We start from the raw sequence: 7,496 nt of genomic DNA, 5'->3' as shown, positions 1-7,496 counted from the left end.
TAGGCATCACTTTTCTCCTTTAAAAACAACTGATTCAATGTATATTTTGCTTTAAAGGCCACATATGAAAAGCAGCCAGTAGGCCCATGTTTTTACCACTCTAGAGGGAATAATATATGTGGTTCTAGTTTTTATAACTGGATTCAAAAACAAGCACTTAAATGCACCAAATTGGTATTGATTTTAAGTGAATACCAATTAAAATTGAATGTGTAGTAAGTGTGGAACAGAAATGAACAAAACAGAATAGTGTTATTGACTTATAAAAAGTTGTTTATGATATTGTCATGACAGAAGATTGCAGGTCAGTGGCTGAGAAGTGAAAGGAAAAGCAGACGGACCGAAACTCTGGTGAGTGACAGCGCTGAACCTCAGAATGCTGAACTTGACTGCAGGCCCGGGCTGTGGCACAAAGGTGTGACCTTCAGGTTGATGACATGACACCCTGCTGCCAATTGGGGTGGTGGGGGCGACGGTGGTGGTGGTGGTGGTGTCGTGTGTGTGTTTGTGTGTGTGTTGGGGGGGAGGGGGGTCCTTCTTTGGCTCTTCTCTTACATTAAGCTACTTTCACTTTCACAGGCTGAATGATCGGGTATTTTTAGTTTCACAGGCCTCCTGACATTCATGTTGGTCAAAACTAATCTCCCGCTGCAACATACACGTCCTTGCAGTGGCTGGAAATCAACCTCACGTCTGTGGTTCCCTCTTTCCCTTTTCCTCTTGTTATTTTTAGTAAGTCTGCAACAGTTGATCAAATCGTAATCAGTATGTTTGTATAAGTGTATGCATTTGTTTTATTAGGATTAGAATAAGCCCTTTATATGCACGTTAGGCAAGGGGCTTGTTTTACAGAGGCCACCGTGTTTCCCAAATGGACAAATCAGCTTTTATGTCAAGGTTTATTTTATTTAAGTGTTTATTACACATCTGAAGAGGAATCTTACCTTACCTTATCTTAAACACTGGCCCTTTAATTGTGAATCATTAGGGCCTTGAAGCTGCGGTTTGTGGATGAAATGTGACATTTGAGGACCTCGTCATTTTGAGGTTTGCATCTTATGGACCACATAACGAAGTACTTCAATACTTGATTAAAAATATTATAATATTAATAATAATATAATATTTGCCCCTCCCTTTGTTTGTCACCCCTAGGAACACTTATCATTGTGATGACATCCGTCTCATGTGGAGGTGGACAGACTGCTCTGTGATGCCCAGGTGCTTAATCCCTCACTTATATCCCATTAGCCCCCCCGTTAGTCCCTCTGACACGTTGGGCTGGGGACACGGAGCCAGAGACTGAGGCTGTCAGACAAACAGCTGCTGCTCTACACTGACAATCCAATATCCCATAACCTCCCTTTGCACCATGTGAACACACACAACACACATTTTACTGTAGCTGTCAAGCAGATGAGGATCTAATTCCAAGAAGGTTTAATCGTGTTCCCTTATGAATATAACCACAGTGTATGCAGAATAAACACATACATGAGTCATTTTAGTGCTGACAGAGGGCTTAGAGAGTACAGAAGAAAACACACTGGTGAGCTGTATGGGCTCAGGAGCTGGTGGCACTGCATCATGCTGTATTTTCAATACTTAACCTGACAAGGTGTCAGGAAACAAATACTAACAATGTAAATACATGTATATTGTAGATTGCTATGTCATAAGCAAAGAGTGATGTCACAATCCTTCTCTGTGTGTTGTTAGTGGGCCTCTGATGTGGTGGCCAGTGTACTTGCACGTACCTGTTTGTGCATACAGTGAGTACCTGTTTGACTGTGAATGTACATAAATCAGAGGTGATTGCTCTGTAAAATGTCGTAAAAGAAATGGTGAAATATGTATTTGTATTTACATTTCATTACTAAAAGTGCACTGCAACTCCATCAATTACACGGCTAGTTCGTTCAGAATCAGCTATTTATCAAAGATCGCCTGACACAATTTTTTTCCGTGTACGTTGCCGCAGCAGCACAGCGCATTTGAACCAGTAGAAGCTTTAATTGATCGCTGAAGGATAGCACAGCACAACTGTTTTTCACTGTGGTGAACCAGATGCTGACTGGATAATCGTCACTTCTGGGGAAGCTCAGCTTCTCTGGGAGTCACAGACCATCGACTGTGTCAAGTTGGTTGTTTTTATCTTGAAAATTCCCCAGTCTATTAAGTTCTCTGAAATCTCAGTGTTCACATTATCCGATACACAACTTGTGTGATTATGTTGTGATTACAGGATCATGAGTAGAACCACAACAGGGTTGTTGCAACAGGCCAGATTAACAGGCAATTGACTGGGGTCCCAAGAGTGGTGTTTTACTTTAGTCAACAGTACATGTCCCAGCAGTTGTGTTCATACTAAAATGAGGGTCTGTGTCAGTATGGCTTACCTTGCATATGTATCTGATCCTTCAGGAAGTCAGAAAATGGAAGCATAGGCAAGAGGCAGAAAAGATACAGAATTACACAGAGTTGGCTCAGTGTCAGGTTCCCCCGATCCCTTTTGCCTGGGGCCCCTAAATTTCCTTGAACCACCTATGGAGCCCTGACAAAAGTGAAAGCAAAACGAAAAAACGTAATTTATAACGACCCTCTGGATTTACTTCTAAAGAAAGTAGATAGAATTTTATTTCTTCAATTTAGTGACTTGCACCGACATAGCCAAGAAAGTAGGAACCTAATCTGACTCTACAATAAAAACTGTTCACAAGTCACAGACAAGGAGCATTTTCCTCTCCATCAGCAGTCACACTTGGCTCAAATGTGCAGAATTTACAGAGGAGTTCTGGTTAAGCCTTTTTTTTCCTGCTGAGTGACTGGAAACAGTAAGTGATGATTTTCTTCCTCACACTTTTATAGTGGTCCTGGCAATATCCATATATTTCCCTGTATATTACAGGAAACAGGCTCTGCCTCAGTGCTGATTAGATAAATTATATGGTGAAATTTGTCTTTACGTTTGATAAAACATCAGCTGTTCAACTGAGCTGTGTGTGTGTGTGTGTGTGTGTGTGGCACACTGAGAAACACTTCACTGCACTTAGTGGTTCTGAGAAGGAGTAAAGTACCGAGTCATGAGTATGTTCCAGAATTCAATCATCATATTCCCTCTGGTCTCTGAGCTGGATTCCCATCAGACACACACACACACACACACACACACACACATGCACGTGGTACATTTCCCATCAACACACCAGTGTTATCCAGTGCTGTTTAGTGCCTAATGAATTTACCTGCCTGCTAACCACTGCTCTTCTTCACCACTGAAACACATGGTCTGAGTGCATGCAGTAATATGTGTATGTGTGTGTGTGTGTGTGTGTGTTTGCCCTTGGGTACATCAGTAATAAAATAAAATGGCAGATTTCACGGTAATTGCTCACAGTACAAATTCCATCCCATAAATTGGCAATCTTCCATTTGGGTTATTGTTTTAAGAGGGAAATAGAGGGATACAATCTGGAGATAAGACAGAGAAGTGGTTGATTTATAGATAAGAGAATGGATGGATTATAACAGCGTAACCTGAGTCACTGGGAAGTTCTGCACGACTGACGATTTAACAGGTCGAATCTTCCAATCTGCTCGCTCTCCCTCACACACACTGCAGACCGCGCTGCAGATTTTTTCTTTTTTTACTTTAACAAAATAGATTTAGATATTCACATAAATAACAAATACAAGTCAGTATTGAATGGTTCAGCAAAACAGTTGACTCGACGGAGGGAAAAGTCTACCACACAATAAAGCAGGGCTGTCAAACTCCTTTTTGTTCAGGGGCCACATACAGCACAATTTCATCTCAAGTGAGCCGGACCAGTAACATAATAGCATAATAACGTATAAATAACAAGAACTTTTCCTTTGTTTTACATTTACAAAACATGAAATATCGAGAGAAAAATAAGGGCAATTTCAACAATATTATGCCTAAATTTCCCATTTACACATCACACTGGATCTATACAGGTGCAAACATTCAGTCACAGGTATCTGGAAGTGAAAAATATAGTATTTCACATTACGATCAGATTCAAACTTATGTGAAATTTTAACAAATTCATCCGCGGGCCCCGAGATCACCAGGGGGCCCCAGCAGGAGAAAAAAACTATCTAGAAATCTTTAGTGTTTTAAGTTATTTGGTTTTAGTGCATGTTTGTAGATCAAGTTTTAAAAACCAAAGCCATTAAACTGGTTTACTTGTTTTCTCGTGCTTCACTTTGAAGACCAAAGTGCAAATTAATACTAGTCCACTTTTTTTTTATTTTACTGCCCTCTAAGGTTAAAAATAACAAGAGTGGTTTGTTGTAACTAACAATTACAATCAATGCAATCAATCGTGCTACATTTGTAACCCCGTCTACTCTGTGGTGGTGGGAGGTGGGGCCCACAAATCAAATTAGGTTTAGGGCCTCATAAAGGTTTGGACAGGCACTGTTAAGAGTAGCAGCATTTTGTCGTGTAGGAGTCTGGAAAAGGTTGCAATAGCAGGCTTTACTGCTAAAAATGCAAAATAACATTATGTCCTCTCTTTAAATCACACAGAACACACTTTGCTTAAAGCTGAGTGGAGGAGAGGGCACTGGGAGGAGCTTTGGTGAAGTACATGATGAGTGAATCACCTGCAAGAAAACACTGAACATTATCATAACAAACCACGGCAGGTTCTTCAGCGACAGATTCCTTTCAGTTTGGCTTCATAAGAGTATTTTAAAGTGTTTTAGAAACCAGTGATGGATATAAATAGCTTTAATTAACAGAAACCATTTGTTCAGACTTGGTTGAAACCTCATTTGCTCCACAAGTAGGGTAAGATTCCAATAATTGCTTTCAGGTATGTTTTGTTTTGTTTTGGGTTTTTTTTAAACCACAAGTCTGGCTTGACTTGATGAAGCAAGTTTGGCTCACAGTGAGAGGAGAAAACAGAGAAGCACGACGAGACGATGGAGGAGAGGAAAGGGTGAGATGGAGTGAAGGGCGGGGAAATCCCTCTGGGAGGTTCATCTGTCCTCAGATGTAATGAAAAGACCGTCATCCATGTACCCACCTAATGGAGTGTATTGATGAACAGCTAACAGCCTCTCTCACTCACTCTCTCTCGCTCTCTCTTACAGGCTTTGTTGGGGTCTCCCTGCCTGGAGGCAAACCAAAGCCTTTCAAGCCTCTGTGGCTTGTCGACCACCCGACCTCTCACTGCTATGCACTCAATCTCCCTGTACCCTTGGCTCTGAAGCAGAGGTCAGAGGTCAGGAGCTGGCAGGTGATTGGATGTTATTGTGGTAAGAGAATACTGGACTGCTAAGTGCTGCAAAAACACCAACAGCCCACAGGCCTTTAGCCTCTACCTTTCTGTGTGTGTGTGTGTGTGTGTGTGTGTGTGTGTGTGTGTGTGTTCAGGAGGTCTAGTTCAAGACGAAATCTGGTCCTTGTCCTTTTTTGACCTCCATATGTACTCTATATGCACACACACACACACACACACACACCCCTGGAAATAATATGTGTGTGTGTGTGTTCTTGTATGTGTACCTTTGTGAGGACCAAAAGACATACGAACCACATGGAGTGAGGACATTTTGGGACAATTTTGCTTGTCCTCACAACTTTAAAGGGCTTTTGGGGGGGGGGGGGGTTAAGACCTAGTGTTAGGGTTAGGGTAAGGGTTAAGGTTAGGCACCTAGTTGTGATGCTTAAGGGTATAGGGTAAAGGGCTAGGGAATGCATTATGTTTATGAGGGTCCTCACTAAGATATAAAAACAAGTGTGAGGACCCCCCTCAAGTTCAAATAGCTGTTTTAAGATCAATCGCAAAGTTTAGGTTCAGGCATCTCGTTTTTGATGTTATTGTTTGGGTAAGTGGTTAGAGAATGAATTTTGTCAATGCCATAAGGCCACAGAAAGTGTCCAGGGTGCCTGTGTGTCACATTGCTCAGTACTTATGTTAATATTTTCAAAATACCTTTAGATCGTATCTGCTCACACGATAATTTATAGTTAGAGCTTTAAACAGAGAGACAGCAACAGCTGGACACACAGGCACTCCCATTCAGACACTTTAGGTGCTAAGTTAAGTCAGAGTAATGCTGACAGACTCCCCTGTAATGTTTTTGATGACCCGACTGGGATCAACCATAAACCTGAGGACTGTGTCAGAGGACAAATAACCTTTTTTTTTTTCCTTTGTTTTCAGGCTACATGTGGTTTGTATATTACATTATAATAGACACAATATTTTTGGCATTACTGATCATAAGTTCCATAATAACCTTTCAGCAAAATGTAAATCAAGCATTTATGGCCACTGCCTGCACTGTAAAGTAACCTTAAATAACAGACAATAAAAGCACTTAAATATGTGTCAATATAACACATTTAAGGTGGAGTGATTGTCTCGTGTCAACTGTCAACTAAGAGTCATCTAGTGGGAGGAGCTCATGACAGAAAGCCATTGTGTTGAGAACATAGATTGTATATAAAAGGTGGATGTAGTCTTTTATGGTTTGCTGGTTGAAGCTAAACAGGAAGTAAGAATATACTGAACAGACTCTGCTGGTTGCAAAAAGAACTGTATATACCTCCTGTAAGTCTATGTCTACTTCTTATAGAATATAATGTCAATTTTGTAAATCATTTAGAGAAAAATAGATGATAAAGTATGGAACATCAGTGTGATTGACACCTGTGTCTATCAACCAATAGGAGAAAAAAGTATTTTACAGTCTGTACAGCAAGTGACCATCACTCCACACAAACCCTTGTACAGAGGAAAAACTGTGAGAAACCTCAGGAAGAGCCACAGAGGAGGGAACAGAAAGCTACAAAGAGTGGAAACTTATAAAATATAAAAATTAAAATTGCAATAATTGTAAAAAAAAGGCTAATAGAGAGGGAGATAACTCTCAATAACTGTAACGTCAACTTAATTAATATTGTCAATATTAGTATTAATGAAGACGGCATAAACACAGTGAAAGTTTCATCCCAGGGAAATGGAAAACAATGGTGAAGGTTTTTGCCAGATTTTGGTCCCATCTGAAAAATTTGTCAACCCAAGACGCTGCCAAACATCTTGTGATCATGTGACTTCCTGATAACAGCAGTTTGAAAGAGCGCTATCAGACTGAGGGAGGGACGTCTGTGAATTTCTGGTAAGATGTCAACATGGCGCTGGCCAAACTGTGAATCCCAAGGCGCCAAAATGGGAGGTGATGTTCTTATGAATGACGTCATGACCTGTTGACACTTGTTCGAATTACGGCCTGATATATTAACTGAGTTAAATGGGAAATGTGTGATAATGAGACTTAAGAATAACACAAATGTCTTTTTTGTCTCTGAGGCGTCGACGTTTGCTTCACACGTGTCAGTGTGTACATGAAGGCGTCGCCTCATGCACGATGTGACATTGGTGAATGTATGTGGGCTCTTAGATGTGACTCAGAGCGTGGCTGACAGATGAATGGGTTACACAAATACACACACA

The sequence above is a fragment of the Solea solea genome, chromosome 9 (assembly GCF_958295425.1).
Source record: "Solea solea chromosome 9, fSolSol10.1, whole genome shotgun sequence".
Taxonomy (NCBI): domain Eukaryota; kingdom Metazoa; phylum Chordata; class Actinopteri; order Pleuronectiformes; family Soleidae; genus Solea; species Solea solea.
Note: the sequence above shows the minus strand (reverse complement) of the source record.